At 22.1% G+C, this 17,012-nt stretch overlaps 1 protein-coding gene across 4 annotated transcripts in view; it reads left to right on the forward strand.

Moving 5' to 3' along the window:
- The window catches only part of NKAIN (Sodium/potassium-transporting ATPase subunit beta-1-interacting protein), a 182,011-nt gene that overhangs the window by 89,974 nt on the left and 75,025 nt on the right, over positions 1-17,012 (forward strand). The gene's annotated exons all lie outside the window — the stretch shown is intronic.

Genomic DNA, 17,012 nt, shown 5'->3' on the forward strand with positions numbered 1-17,012 from the left:
TTGAATATTCTGATTAAGCAAACGGAATGACCATAAACCACCAAAAGAGAAAAGAAAATTGGATCACTGTTTCCTATAACACCATACTAAATAATTTTTCATAGGATTTTTTTCTCGCGGCTAGGCCCATAAAGTTCTTGGCCATTATGGTTCACCAAAGGCTAATTGGAAGCATATTTCTTTGGTATTCGATTTTGAAAGAAATTCCACTAAAAATTATTGAAATTGTTTATCGTGTGCTACAAATCTTTACAAAGTTTATTTTTGAAGTGGGGGAGATGTAGATGTAGCCGGTGTTTGTTAATTTTTTTTTTATTTTGGAAATGTTGACATGAGAAGGCCTTGAACGCCACCATAATGTTCTTGACATCTCTAATAGCCATAAATATTGCCCATCAATAGATACAAATATTTACAAAAAAAAAAAAAATCAGTGCTATGCTATAGGACAATCCATCAATCATTAGGCTTAATTCGACATCATTTGAAGGGGAGTAAAAGTAAACGTTTTTAATTTTTTGTTTTGTTTGGTGTTGTTTGCCAAATCTATAGAAATAGTTCTGGTATTGTAAGCAAATCGATGACTAATTCGATTAGCTAGCTAAGGTAGTGATTAATTGCCCAGAGTTTCACTATGAATGACGTCTGTCGGTACCCGAAGTTAGATGACAATCGACTAAGTTGATAATTATCGCTTCGAATTTGCCAGATGGGAATATGTCACGTTTTTGTTTTGTTTTTGTTATAAATTATTCATATTACGAAAGAAACTTTTGTTATTTATGGAAAAAAAATTAAATTTGTTATAGTATTAGGTAATCAAAAAAAAAAAAAAATGTGATTGCTATGGTGTGTACACAGATAAAAATATCATCAAAATATTTTCAATTAAAAAGCTGTTTGAAATTGAAAAAAATAAAATTTTGTCAATTTTATCAAAATTTTATTTCTATAGAAAATGTTGTCAAAATTTTATATCTATAGAAAATTTCTAAATTTTATTTCTATACAAAATTATGTCAAAATTTTATTTCTATAGAACATTTTATCAAACTTTCGAAAATTTTGTCAAAATTTTATTTCTATATAAAATTTTATCAAAATTTCATTTCTGTACGAAATTTTGTAAAAGTTTTATTTCTATAGGAAATTTTGTTTATACAGATAAAAATATCAACAAAATATATTCAATTAAAAACCTGTTTGAAGGCAACTGTCACAATTTTATTTCTATACAAAATTTTGTCAAATTTCTTTTTCTATACAAAAATTTTGTCAAAATTTGATTTCTATAGAAAATTATGCCAAAATTTTATTTTGTATAGAAATTTTTGTCAAAATTTTATTTTGTATAGAAATTTTTGTCAAAATTTTATTTTATAGAAAATTTTTTCAAAATTTTATTTTATAGAATTATATCTGTAGGAAATTAGGTTAAAATTTTATTTCTATAGAAAAATTTGTCAAAAATTTATTTCTATAGAAAATTTTATTTCTATAGAAAATTTTGTCAAAATGTTATTTCTATATAAAATTTTATCAAAATGTCATTTCTTTACGAAACTTTGTCAAAATTTTATTTCTATATAAAATTTTATCAAAATTTCATTTCTATACGAAATTTTGTAAAACTTTTATTTCTATAGGAAATTTTGTGTATACAGATAAAAATATGATCAAAATATTTTCAATTAAAAAACTGTTTGAAGGCAACTGTCACAATTTTATTTCTATACAAAATTTTGTCAAATACCTTTTTCTGTACAAAATTTTTGTCAAAATTTGATTTCTATAGAAAATTATACCAAAATTTTATTTTATACAGAAATTTTTGTCAAAATTTTATTTTATAGAAAATTTTTTCAAAATTTTATTTCATAGAAAATTTGTCAAAATTGTATTTCTATGAAAAATTTTGTCAAAATTTTATTTCTATAAAAACAATTTATCAACATTGTATTTCTATAGAAAATGTTGTCCACATTTTATTTCTATAGAAAATTTTGTCAAATTTTAATTTCTATAGAAAATTTTGTCAACATTTTATTTCTACAGAAAATTTTGTCAAAATTTTATTTCAATAGAAAATTTTATTTCTATAGAAAATTTTGTCAAAATTTTATTTCTATAGGAAATTTTGTATACTCAGATAAAAATATCATCAAAATATTTTCAATTAAAAAGCTGTTTGAAGGCAACTGTCACAATTTTATTTCTATACAAAAATTTTGTCAAACTTTGATTTCTATAGAAAATTATGCCAAAATTTTATTTTGTATAGACATTTTTGTCAAAATTTTATTTTATAGAAATTTTATTTCAAAATTTTATTTTAAAGAAAATTTTTTCAAAATTTAATTTTATAGAAAATGTTTTCAAAATTTTATTTTATAGAAAATTTTGTCAAAATTGTATTTCTATGGAAAATTTTGTCAAAATTTTTATTTCTATAAAAACAATTTGTCAACATTGTATAGGAAATTTTGTCCACATTTTATTTCTATAGAAAATTTTGTAAAATTTTAATTTCTATAGCAAATTTTGTCAAAATGTTATTTCTATAGAAAAATTTATCAAAATTTTATTTCTATAGAAAATTGTATTTCCAATTTGTCAAAATTTTATTTGTATAGAAAATGTTGTCAAACTTTTATTTCTATATAAAAATTTATCAAAATTTAATTTTTATAGGAAATTTTGTCAAAATTGTATTCCTATAGGAAATTTTGTCAAATATTCATTTTTATAGTAAATTTTGTCAAATTTTTATTGCTGTAGAAAATTTTTCAAAATTATATTTCTATAGCAAATTTTGTCAAAATTGTTTTTCTATAGAAAATTTTGTCAAAATTTTACTTTTTTTTTTGTTAGTTTGTACTTAAATCATTTTTGATGATTTGATCTCAGCCAACGCAGTGGTTTTACGCTGAGATCAAAACAACAATTTTATTTCTACTGAAAATTTTGTCAAAATTGTATTTCTATGAAAAATTTTGTCAACATTTTATTTCTATAGAAAATTTTGTCAAAATCTTATTTCTATAGAAAATTTTGTAAAAATTTTATTACTATAGAAAATTTTATCAAAATTTTATTTCTATAGAAAATTTTGTCAAAATTTTATTTCTATAGAAAATTTTGTCAAAATTGTATTTCTTTAGAAAATTTCGTCAAAATTTTAGTTCTAAAGGAAATTATGTCAAAATTTTATTGCTATAGAATATTTTGTCAAAATTTTATTTCTATAGAAAATTTTGTAAAAATTGTATTTCTATAGAATATTTTATCAAAATTTTATTTCTTTAGAAAATGTTGTCAAAATTTTATTTCTATATAAAATTTTATCAAAATTTCATTTCTTTACAAAAATTTTATCAAAATTTTATTTCTATAGAAAATTTTGTCAAAGTTTTATTTCTATTGGAAATTTTGTGTACACAGATAAAAATATCATCAAAATATTTTCAACTAAAAAGCTGTTTGAAGGCAACTGTTACAATTTTTTATTTTATAGATTTTTTTTATTTTATAGAAATTTTCAATAGAAAATTTTGTCAAAATTTTATTTTATAGAAAATTTTGTCAAAATAGTATTTCTATGGAAGATTTTGTCAAAATTTTTATTTCTATAAAAACAATTTGTCAACATTGTATAGGAAATATTGTCCACATTTTATTTCTATAGAAAATTTTGTCAAATTTTAATTTCTATAGAAAATTTTGTAAAAATTTTATTTCTATAGAAAATTTTATCAAAATTTTATTTCTATAGAAAATTTTATTTCTAATTTGTCAAAATTTTATTTCTATAGAAAATGTTGATAAAATTTTATTTCTATGGAAAATTTTGTCAAGAATTTATTTCTATAAAAAAAAAACGTTTGTCAACATTGTATTTCAATAGAAAGTTTTGTCCACATTTTATGTCTATAGAAAATTTTGTCAAGATTCTATTTCTATAGATTTTGTCAAAATTTGATTTCTATTGGAAATTTTGTCAACATTGTATTTCTATAGAAAATGTTGTGCACATTTTATTTCTATAGAAACTTTTGTCAACATTTTATTTCTATAGAAAATTTTGTCAAAATTTTATTTCCATTGGAAATTTTGTCAAAATTTGATTTCTATAGAAAATTCTGTCAAAATTTGATTTCTATACAATATTTTGTCAAAATTTTACTTCTATAGAAAATGTTGACAAAATTTTATATTTATAGAAAATTTTGTCAAGAATTTATTCCTATAAGAAAAATTTGTCAACATTGTATTTCTATAGAAAGTTTTGTCCATATTTTATTTCTATGAAAATTTTGTTAAATTTATATTTCTATATATTTTGCCAAAATTTGATTTATATAGGAAAATTGGTAAAAAGTTTATTTATATAGGAAATTTATTTCTATTGAAAATATTGTGAACATTTTATTGGAAAGAGGATTTAGGTTGTCTCATGTCGTCTGACATACACACACCTATACCAGTGTTCGGCTTATTGTGCACTCTAACGTTTTCTTTCTATCGTACCCTTCTTTCATTCCACTCTCTGTTTCCCGTATCACCTCTTCACCCAATTCCCTTGCAAAATATCTTAAAACAATTGACGCTAAATAAATTATTTTCTATACAAATATTTATTGATAAAATATCTTCAAAATTAATTTGTTAATTTATTATATTGATTTGCCCAATTATTAAAATAAAAGTAATAAAGTCATCACATTTTAGAATTTTTGACATAATCTGAGCTAACAATCCTCCATTATTTTGCAAAAAGTCATCAATAAAACTGAAACCATTTATCTATGGCAATACAGCGTCGCAAAGCAGACAGTAGCACTGCGACAAGAGAATGATATCCATTCGTTCATATTCATTCATAGCCCAACAACAACAACAAAAGAAGAAGAAGAAGAAGAGGAGTCAATAAATAAAACACATTCGAGTGTTAACAAAACAATTTGTTAAGGAAGGCAACATTTTGCGCTTTGCTTCATTGAACTTTTGCCATAACTGCAGACAAAACGGAAATAAAACTCACACCGGAAAGTGTTGTTCAACGGCATTTACGAATAGCAAAAGAATAAAACGAACCTGGGGATTGTAAAACGAATAAATGAATAAGAAGAGAAAAAAAAACGAAACCTGCAGACCATAAAAAACAACGTGTCAAAATTGTTGTATGTCAGCTGCAATAATCATCACCCACCGAATGTTTTCAATGCCTTTCGGTTTTTTTTACATTTGATAACACCGAGAAAAAAATTCCGTAGTTAAACTATTGTTTGTGGTTAAATTTTATTATTTTTTGTCGAAATTTTTCACAGCCCAATGAAATTTTCCTTTTTTTTTAAGTACGTCTCAATCATTTTATGACCTAAACGTGGGTATAAAGTGCAATGATCGTAAAAATATGGCGCTGAGCTATATTTGGTATAAATTGATCCAAGTCTTAAAAAATTTTGTAAAAATTTTATTTCTATAGAAAATTTTATCAAAATTTTATTTCTATAGAAAATTTTGTCAAAATTTTATTTCTATAGAAAATTTTGTCAAAATTTTATTTCTATAGAAAATTTTGTCAAAATTTTATTTCTATAGAAAATTTTGTCAAAATTTTATTTCTATAGAAAATTTTGTCAAAATTTTATTTCTATAGAAAATTTTGTCAAAATTTTATTTCTATAGAAAATTTTGTCAACATTTTATTTCTATAGAAAATTTTGTCAAAATTTTATTTCTATAGAAAATTTTGTCAAAATTTATTTCTATAGAAAATTTTGTCAAAATTTTATTTCTGTAGAAAATTTTGTCAAAATTTTATTTCTGTAGAAAATTTTGTCAAAATTTTATTTTAATAGAAAATTTTGTCAAAATTATACTTCTGTAGAAAATTTTGTCAAAATTTTATTTCTATAGAAAATTTTGTCAAAATTTTATTTCTATAGAAAATTTTGTCAAAATTTTATTTCTGTAGAAAATTTTGTCAAAATTTTATTTCTATCGAAAATTTTGTCAAAATTTTATTTCTATAGAAAATTTTGTCAAAATTTTATTTCTATAGAAAATTTTGTCAAAATTTTATTTTTATAGAAAATTTTGTCAAAATTTTATTTCTGTAGAAAATTTTGTCAAAATTTTATTTCTATAGAAAATTTTGTAAAAATTTTATTTCTATAGAAAATTTTGTAAAAATTTTATTTCTATAGAAAATTTTATCAAAATTTTATTTCTGTAGAAAATTATGTAAAAATTTTATTGCTATAGAAAATTTTGTCAAAATTTCATTTCTATAGAAATTTTTGTCAACATTTTATTTCTATAGAGAATTTTATCAAAATTTTATTTCCATAGAAAATTTTATCAAAATTTTATTTCTATAGAAAATTTTGTCAACATTTTATTTCTGTAGAAAATTCTGTCAAAATTTTATTTCTATAGAAAATTTTGTCAAAATTTTATTTCTATAGAAGATTTTATCAACATTTTATTTCTATAGAAATTTTTGTCAAAATTTTATTTCTATAGAAAATTTTATCAAAATTTTATTTCTATAGAAAATTTTATTTCTATAGAAAATTTTATCAAAATTTTATTTCTATAGAAATTTTTGTCAAAATTTTATTTCTATAGAAAATTTTATCAAAACTTTATTTCTATAGAAAATTTTGTCAACATTTTATTTCTATAGAAAATTTTGTCAAAATTTTATTTCTGTAGAAAATTTTGTCAAAATTTTATTTATGTAGAAAATTTTGTTTCTATAGAAAAATTTTGTCAAAAATTGGATTCTATCGAAAAGTTTGTCAAAATTTTAGTTATATAGATTTTGTCAAAATTTTATTTCTATAGAAAATTTTGGCAAAATTTCTATAGAAATTTTTGTCAAAATTTTATTTCTGTAGAAAATTCTGTCAAAATTTTATTTCTATCGAAAATTTTATCAAAACTTTATTTGTATAGAAAATTTTGTCAATATTTTATTTTTATAGAAAAATTTCTCAAAATTTTATTTCTATAGAAAATTTTCTCAAAATTTTAATTATGTAGAAAATTTTGTCAAAATTTTATTTATGTAGAAAATTTTGTCAAAATTTTATTTCTATAAAAAATTTTATTAAAATTTTATTTCTATAGAAAATTTTGTCAAAATTTTATCTGTATCGAAAATTTTATTTCTATAGAAAATTTTCTCAAAATTTTAGTTATGTAGAAAATTTTGTCAAAATTTTATTTCTATAGAAAATTTTGTCAAGATTTTATTTCTGTAGAAAATTTTGTCAAAATTTTATTTCTATAGAAAATTTTGTCAAAATTTTATTTCTATAGAAAATTTTGTCAAAATTTTATTTCTATAGAAAATATTGTCAAAATTTTATTTCTATGGAAAATTTTGTCAAAATTTTATTTATGTAGAAAATTTTGTTAAAAATTGGTTTCTATAGAAAACTTTGTCAAAATTTTATTTCTATAGAAAATTTTGTCAAAATTTTATTTCTATAGAAAATTTTGTCAAAATTTTATTTCTATAGAAAATATTGTCAAAATTTTATTTCTGTAGAAAATTTTGTCAAAATTTTATTTCTATAGAAAATATTGTCAAAATTTTATTTCTATAGACAATTTTATCAAAATTTTATTTCTATAGAAAATTTTGTCAAAATTTTATTTATGTAGAAAATTTTGTTTCTATAGAAAAATTTGTCAAAATTTTATTTATGTAGAAAATTTTGTTTCACCAGAAAAAATTTTCAAAATTTTTTTTCTATAGAAAATTTTGTTAAAAATTGGTTTCTATAGAAAACTTTGTCAAACTTTTATTTCTATAAAAAATTTTGTCAAAATTTTATTTCTATAGAAAATTTTGTCAAAATTTTATTTCTATACAAAATTTTGTGAAAATTTTATTTCTATAGAAAATTTTGTCAACATTTTATTCAATAGAAAATTTTGTCAAAATTTTATTTCTATTGAAAATTTTGTCAAAATTTTATTTCTATCGAAAATTTTGTCAACATTTTATTTCTATCGAAAATTTTGTCAAAATTTTATTTCTATAGAAAATTTTGTCAAAATTTTATTTCTATAGAAAATTTTGTCAAAATTTTATTTCTATAGAAAATTTTGTCAAAATTTTATTTCTATAGAAAATCTTGTCAAAATTTTATTTCTATGGAAGATTTTATCAAAATTTTATTTCTATAGAAAATTTTGTTAAAATTTTATTTCTGTAGAAAATTTTGTCAAAATGTTATTTCTGTAGAAAATTTTGTCAAAATTTTATTTTAATAGAAAAGTTTGTCAAATTTTTATTTTAATAGAAAAATATGTCAAAATTTTATTTTAATAAAAAATTATGTCAAAATTTATTATTTCTATAGAAAATTTTGTTTCTATAGAAAATTTTGTCAAAATTTTATTTCTATAGAAACTTTGTCAAAATTTTAATTCTATAGAAAATTTGGTCAAAATTTTATTTCTGTAGAAAATTTTGTCAAAATGTTATTTCTGTAGAAAATTTTGTCAAACATTTATTTTAGTAGATAATGTTGTCAACATTTTATTTTAATAGAAAATTTTGTCAAAATTTTATTTCTATAGATTTTGTCAAAATTTTATTTCTATAAAAAAATTTGTCAAAATTTTATTTCTATCGAAAATTTTATCCAAATTTTATTTCTACAGAAAATTTCGTCAAAATTTTATTTCTATAAAAAATTTTGTCAAAATTTTATTTCTATCGAAAGTTTTATCCAAATTTTATTTCTACAGAAAATTTTGTCAAAATTTTAATTCTATAGAAAATTTTATCAAAATTTTATTTCTATAGAAAATTTTGTCAAAATTTTATTTCTATAGAAAATTTTGTCAAAATTTTATTTCTATCGAAAATTTTGTCAAAATTTTATTTCTATCGAAAATTTTGTTTATTTTTTTTTCTATAGAAAATTGTGTCCAAATTTTATTTCTATAATTGAATCGAATAGATTTTGTAATTGAATATTTCGTAAAATTCAATTCAGATTTTAATTGAACAAAAAAAATTCTAATTTTTTTCTGTGTACTCTATGGCTGTAACTAAAAATTGAGACACATTGAAATATGTTAACGGCTGCTGATGATGGAAGTGGGTGTGTGTGAGGTTAACATTTCAAAAATTTCCACACCACCCATGCGACGAAAGATAGGCTTGGTATGTTGTGGAAGTTCAACTGAATAGCTGGCCATTTAATGTGGGCAAGTGTCTTGAAGTTGGTAGCAAGAAAATGTGAAAATCATATTTTGATGATGTTGAAATTGCTTCTTGACAAAATGGTCTTAATTATGTACGTATGTTTAACCGCCTGCTATTCATTTTTTGTTTTTAATTATCTGTTTATTTGTTTGTTTTATTATGACCATAAACAATTCATACTCCAGTTTGTGTTATTGTTGGGAGTGGATATGACTATGCCTCCCGGTTGTTGGTGATATCTTGATTGCTTGTACTAGCATGTCGTTTTGTGTTTATTTCTGAAGAGAAAACAAAAATTCCAGACCTTGAACTTGAACGATGTGAATGTAGTTGCTATCATCATCGCCCAATTGTCATCACCATAAAAGGGCGATGACAACATCTACCCATCCAAATGCTAAATAAGATATATGATATTGCAAAATCTTGCAATACAAAAGAGTGTAGTCTGATAATGATGGTAATTCATTGGGTATATTCGTGGGTGTCTTGAATATCTGAATTGATCAAGGTCTGGAGCTACGGCCTTACGAACGACACCAAAGTCTGAATTGTGGTATTACCCGATGGCACAATTCCCTTCCAATTCCCCCTACCATAATAATTACACCTCCCTCGCATGCTTTATCTTATTTTGCTGTGACATTTGCTACTCTCATGTTGTCTAAGCTTAATATGTTTACATATGTTTATATTATCTATCTCGATCGTTTTCAAACTGATATTGAAATTCAACGAAGACTTCATGAACATCAGCATGGGAGTAAGAAGGCGTTGAAGCTCAACGACTCCCCATATTCTGCTATCACCATATATTATTTTTTTTTGTTTATATAAACATAGTAGTTGAGGAACATATGCTACCCAAGAACTTGGCGCATTCTTTGACTCAATTACCATCATGCAAACAAACTTAACAATTATTATTGGATTGTTTTTAAATAAAGTTGAATGTGAAGCGCAATTTCATAGGGGGTAATAAATTAAAGTTGAACAAAAACTTCAATTATTGAAGCATAAAAACAAGTATCGCAAAGGTCAATCAAAAGCTACACAGTAAAAAAATTAATTTGGCAATGATAAATAAATGGAATAATATACAATTTTGACAAAATTTTCTATAGAAATAACATTTTGACAAAAACCCTATGGAAATAGAAATTTGACAATATTTTCTACAGAAATGAAATTTTGACAAAATTTCCTATAGAAATACAATTTTAACAAAGTTTCCTATAGAAATTAAAATTTTAACAAAGTTTCCTATAGAAATAAAAATTTTAACAAAATTTTTTTAACAAAAATATTTGACAAAATTTCCTTTAGAAATGAAGTTTTGACTAAATTTCCTATATAAATGAAATTTTGACAAAATTTTCTATTGAAATAAAAATTTTCTATAGAAATGAAATTTTGACAAAATTTCCTATAGAAATGAAATTCTGACAAAATTTTCTATAGAAGTGAAATTTTGACAAAATTTTCTATAGAAATTAAATTTCGACAAAATTCCCTACAGAAATGAAATTTTTACAAAATTTTCTATAGAACTGAAATTTTGACAAAATTTTCTATAGAAATGAAATTGTTGAAATTGAAAAGTTTCCTATAGATATGAAATTTTGACAAAATTTCCTGTAGAAATGAAATTCTGACAAAATTTCCTATACAAATGAAATTCTGACAAAATTTTTCCTACAGAAATGAAATTTTGACAAAATTTTCTATAGAAATAAAATTTTCACAAAATTTTCTATAGAAATGAAATTTAGACGAAATTTTCTATAGAACTGAAATTTTGATAAAGTTTCTTATAGAACTGAAATTTTTCAAAATTTCCTATAGTACTGAAATTTTTATAATATTTCTTATTGTAATGAAATGTTGACGCAATTTCCTATAGAAATGAAAATTTGACAAAATTTTCTATAGAAATTAAATTTTGACAAAATTTTCTACAGAACTGAAATTTTGATAAAATTTCCTATATGACTGAAATTTTGACAAAATTTCCTATTGAAGTGAAATTTTTATAATATTTCCTATTGAAGTGAAATTTTGACAAAATTTCCTATACCAATGAAATTTTGACAAAATTTCCTATTGAAGTGAAATTTTTATAATATTTCCTATTGAAGTGAAATTTTGACAAAATTTCCTATACCAATGAAATTTTGACAAAATTTCCTATTGAAGTGAAATTTTTATAATATTTCCTATTGAAGTGAAATTTTGACAAAATTTCCTATACCAATGAAATTTTGACAAAATTTCTTATAGAAATAAAATTTTCACAAATTTTTCTACAAAAATAAAATTTTTCTGGATGATTATCGTTGACCTTTTTATTTATCTTTAAGAATTATTTTTCATAGTTTCGGCTATAGGTCGATTAAAAAACATAGATATGATGTTTTTCTTTTATTTTTATTTCCAATATTTCGGTTGACTTCGTCAAAACCGTTTTCAAGGATTTGTTCTGGTGTACACAGCTTCACACTCTGTTTTACACAAAATTTTCTATAGAAATAAAATTTGGACAGAATTTTCTATAGAAATGAAATTTTGACTAAATTTCTTATAGAAATGAAATTTAGACGAAATTTTGAGAAAATTTTCTATATTAATAAAATTTTGAGAAAATTTCCTATAGAACTGAAATTTTTCAAAATTTCCTATGGAATTGAAATTTTTATAACATTTCTTATTGAAATGAAATGTTGACAAAATTTTCTGTAGAAATTAAATATTGACAAAATTTTCTATAGAACTGAAATTTTGATAAAATTTCCTATAGAACTGAAATTTTGACAAAATTTCCCATAGAAATGAAATTCTGACAAACTTTTTTTTTATTTTGGCAAATTTCTTATATTAATAAAATTTTCACAAAATTTTCTATAGAAATGAAATTTGGACAGAATTTCCTATAGAAATGAAATTCTGACAAAATTTTCTATACAAATGAAATTCTGACAAAATTTCCTATAGAACTGAAATTTTGACAAAATTTCCTATAGAATGAAATTCTGACAAACTTTCTTATAGAAATGGTATTTTGGCAAAATTTCGTATATTAATAAAATTTTCACAAAATTTACTATAGAAATGAAATTATGGAAAAATTTTGACAAAACTTCCTATAGAATAAAATTTTGACAAAATTTCCTAGAGACATGAAATTTTGAAAAAAATTCCTAGAGACATGAAATTTTGACTAAATTTCCTATAGAAATAAAATTTTCACAAAATTTTCTATAAAAATAAAATTTTGACAAAATATTCTATAGAAATAAAATTTTCACAAAATTTTCTATAGAAATAAAATTTGGACAGAATTTTCTATATAAATGAAATGTTGACTAAATTTCTTATAGAAATGAAATTTAGACGAAATTGAGAAAATTTTCTATATTAATAAAATTTTGATAAAATTTCCTATAGAACTGAAATTTTTCAAAATTTCCTATGGTACTGAAATTTTTATAACATTTCTTATTGAAATGAAGTGTTGACAAAATTTTCTATAGAAATTAAATTTTGACAAAATTTTTTATAGAACTGAAATTTTGATAAAATTTCCTATAGAACTGATATTTTGACAAAATTTCCTATAGAAATGAGAATCTGACAAAGTTTCCTATAGATATGAAATTTTGACAAAATTTCCTATAGAAATGAAATTCTGACACAATTTTCTAAACAAATGAAATTCGGACAAAAGTTCCTATAGAAATGAAATGTTGACAAAATTTCCTATAGAAATGAAATTGTGACAAAGATTCCTATAGATATGAAATTTTGACAAAATTTCCTATAGAAATGAAATTCTGACAAAATTTTCTAAACAAATGAAATTCTGACAAAAGTTCCTATAGAAATGAAATGTTGACAAAATTTCCTATAGAAATGATATTCCAATTAATGAATTGTTGATTGAAACGAGCTCGAGGTCTGTATTTTTTAATTTATTTTTTTATTCAATATTTCGTCGTATGACAACAGACGCTGTGTCGTTAGGTTCTACTCAATAGTGGGTGTAACATTTTTGTTGTTTTCAATAATTTTCCCGATGAAGTCTTTCAACGAAAAGACGAAATATTGAATAAAAAAATAAATTAAAACATACAGACCTCGAGCTCGTTTCAATCAACAATTCATTAATTGGAAAAATCAAATAAAGGTCGAATATAATAAAAACAAGTTTATAAGAAATGAAATTCTGACAAAATTTTCTATACAAATGAAATTCTGACAAAATTTTCTGTAGAAGTGAATTTTTGACAAAATTTTCTATAGAAAAAAAAAAATTGACAAAATTTCCTATAGAAAGAAATTTTGACAACATTTCCTATAGAAATGAAATTTCAACAAAATTTCCTATAGAAACTAAAATTTGACAAAATTTCCTAGAGACATGAAATTTTGACTAAATTTCCTATAGAAATAAAATTTTCACAAAATTTTCTATAAAAATAAAATTTTGACAAAATTTCCTATAGAAATGAAATTATGGAAAAAACTTCCTATAGAATGAAATTTTGACAAAACTTCCTATAGAATAAAATTTTGACAAAATTTCCTAGAGACATGAAATTTTGACAAAATTTCCTAGCGACATGCAATTTTGACTAAATTTCCTATAGAAATAAAATTTTGAAAAAATTTCATATAGAAGTAAAATTTTGACAAAATTTTCTATAGAAATAAAATTTTGACAAAATATTCTATAGAAATAAAATTTTGACAAAATTTTCTAAAGACATAAAATTTTGACAAAATTTTTTATAGAAATGAAATTTTGACAAAATTTTCTATAGAAGTGAAATTCTGGCAAAATTTTCTATAGAAGTGAAATTTTGACAAAATTTCCTATGAATTTTCTATAGAAATAAAATTTCGACAAATTTTTTATAGAAATAAAATTTTGACAAAATTTTCTAAAGACATTAAATTTTGACAAAATTTTCTATAGAAATAAAATTTTGACAAAATTTTCTATATTCATATAGAAGTAAAATTTTGAAAAAATTTTCGATAGAAATAAAATTTTGACAAAATATTCTATAGAAATAAAATTTTGACAAAATTTTCTAAAGACATACAATTTTGACAAAATTTTTTATAGAAATTAAATTTTAACAAAATTTTCTATAGAAGTGAAATTCTGACAAAATTTTCTATAGAAGTGAAATTTTGACAAAATTTCCTATGAATTTTCTATAGAAATAAAATTTCGACAAATTTTTTATAGAAATAAAATTTTGACAAAATTTTCTAAAGACATCAAATTTTGACAAAATTTTCTATAGAAATAAAATTTTGACAAAATTTTCTATAGAAATTAAATTTTGACAAAATTTTCTATAGAAGTGAAATTCTGACAAAATTTTCTATAGAAGTGACATTTTAACAAAATTTCGTATGAAAATAAAATTTTGACAAAATTTACTATAGAAATAAAATTTTGACAAAATTTTCTATAGAAATAAAATTTTGACAAAATTTTTTATAGAAATAACATTTTGACAAAATTTTCTATAGTAATAAATGTTGACAAAATTTTCTATAGAAATAAAATTTTGACAAAATTTTCTATAAAAATGAAATTTTGCTAAAATTTCATACAGAAATAAAATTTTGACAAAATTTTCTATAGAAATAAAATTTTGACAACATTTTCTATAGAAATAAAATTATGACAAAATAAAATTTTCGCAAAATTGTTAGTAGTAATACAATTTACTACAAAGTTTATCCGAAATTTTTGTTAGATGGAAAATTTTGCAGATAGTAATATGCTTTTCCGGATGATTCTTTTGTCATTTCCTTTCCAGCTGTAAGGCCTTTAAGTGTATTAAAGGAGTATTGGTTGTTGGGAGTTTGATATTCCATTGGTTTCCTTTATTGAGGGTCAACCGTTAATTGTTAGCAGATGAAGTCACGCGGGAATTTCCACTATTACGTTTCATTTACATGCTATATTCTAACTTCGCTTCGTTGGGTGGTTGGTTGGTTCAAGTCTAGGGAGTTCGATATTCCATCTCGAGTATCGTATGCCACACGCTTAACCACCTAGTATGTGGGTGGTTTGTAATTTTATACCAGACTATGGAAATAACCAAACAACAGCCCCTCCCCCTCTCGCCGACAACACGTCTATGTCATTCATCCATTCATAGTCATCCATCCGTTTGAGGCCATCCATAAACTAAACGGCCCACACAGAAGGATGTTTGCGGGAGGGCGTGGCGGCGGGGTACATCAAGGAGGTCTGAGAGACCAGACCAACTCATGTTCTACATTGAAAGATTCTCTCAAGCAAGAAATGTTAGAAGTGTGACATCATGTTTGAGTGTTGGTGCGTTAGATTGTTTTTAAGTTAAGATTTCTTTGTTCTTGTTGTTGTTTCTGACTGATGCCAGGCTGGCTTTTTAGCTTAATTTTTTTAGTTTTCATTTCGTTTAATGTGACATGTTTTTTATGCGACTTAGAAAAGCGTTGTGTTCTGCAGTTCGTTTGGCTGTTGTTTCCTAGAGTTCAATTAAGTCGAGTCACAGAGGCGTTATTGTCGTCATTTCGATGATGACAATTCGGTATAGCCCATGCAATTATGGGTGTAGAGTGGGTAATCTGGGAGGAGATTTTTAATAGAATTTTCTGATTATTGTTTGCAATAATTAAGAGGAATTAATATAGCAAACAGTATTTAACATTTTTGTTTTTTTAATGCACGGGTAAAAAAATATTCGAAAATGGAAATAAAATTTTGACAAAATTTCCTATAGAAAGGAAATTCTGACAAAATTTCCATACAAATGAAATTTTGACAAAATTTTGTATAGAAATTAAATTTGGACAAAATTTCCTACAGAAGTGAAAATTTGCAAAAAATTTCCCATAGAAATGAAATTTTGACAAAATTTTCTATAGAAAGGAAATTTTGACAAAATTTCCTATAGAAATTAACACTTGATAAAATATCCAATATAAATTAAAATTTGACAACATTTCCTATAGAAGCCAAATTTTGAAAAAATTTCCTATAGAAATGAAATTTTAATAAAATTTCCTATAGAAGTGAAATGTTAACAAAATTTCCTATAGAAATTAAAATTTGACAAAATATCCTATATAAATTAAAATTTGACAAAATTTCCTATAGAAATGAAATTTTGACAAAATGTCCTATAGAAATGAAATTTTGACAAAATTTCCTATAGAAATGAAATGTAGACAAAATTTCCTATAGAAATGAAATTTTGACAAAATTTCCTATAGAAATGAAATTTCAACAAAATTTCCTATAGAAATGAAATTTCAACAAAATTTCCTATAGAAATGAAATTTCAACAAAATTTCCTACAGAAATTAAAATTTGACAAAATTTCCTATAGAAATGAAATTTTGACAACATTTCCTATTGAAATGAAATTTTGACAAAATTTCTTATAGACGTGAAATTTTGACAAAATTTCCTATGGAAATTTTATATTCTACAGAAATAAAATTTTGACAAAAGTTTCTATAGAAATGAAATTTTGACAAAATTTCCTATAGAAATTAAAATTTGACAAAATATCCTATATAAATAAAAATTTGACAAAATTTCCTATAGATATGTAATTTGAACAAAATTTCCTATAGAAATTAAAATTTGACAAAATATCCTATATAAATTAAAATTTGACAAAATTTCCGATAGAAATGAAATTTTTGACAAAATTTCCTATGGAAATTTTATTTTCTACAGAAATAAAATTTTGACAAAAGTTTC

The sequence above is a fragment of the Haematobia irritans genome, chromosome 5, assembly GCF_050003625.1.
Source record: "Haematobia irritans isolate KBUSLIRL chromosome 5, ASM5000362v1, whole genome shotgun sequence".
Lineage (NCBI taxonomy): Eukaryota > Metazoa > Arthropoda > Insecta > Diptera > Muscidae > Haematobia > Haematobia irritans.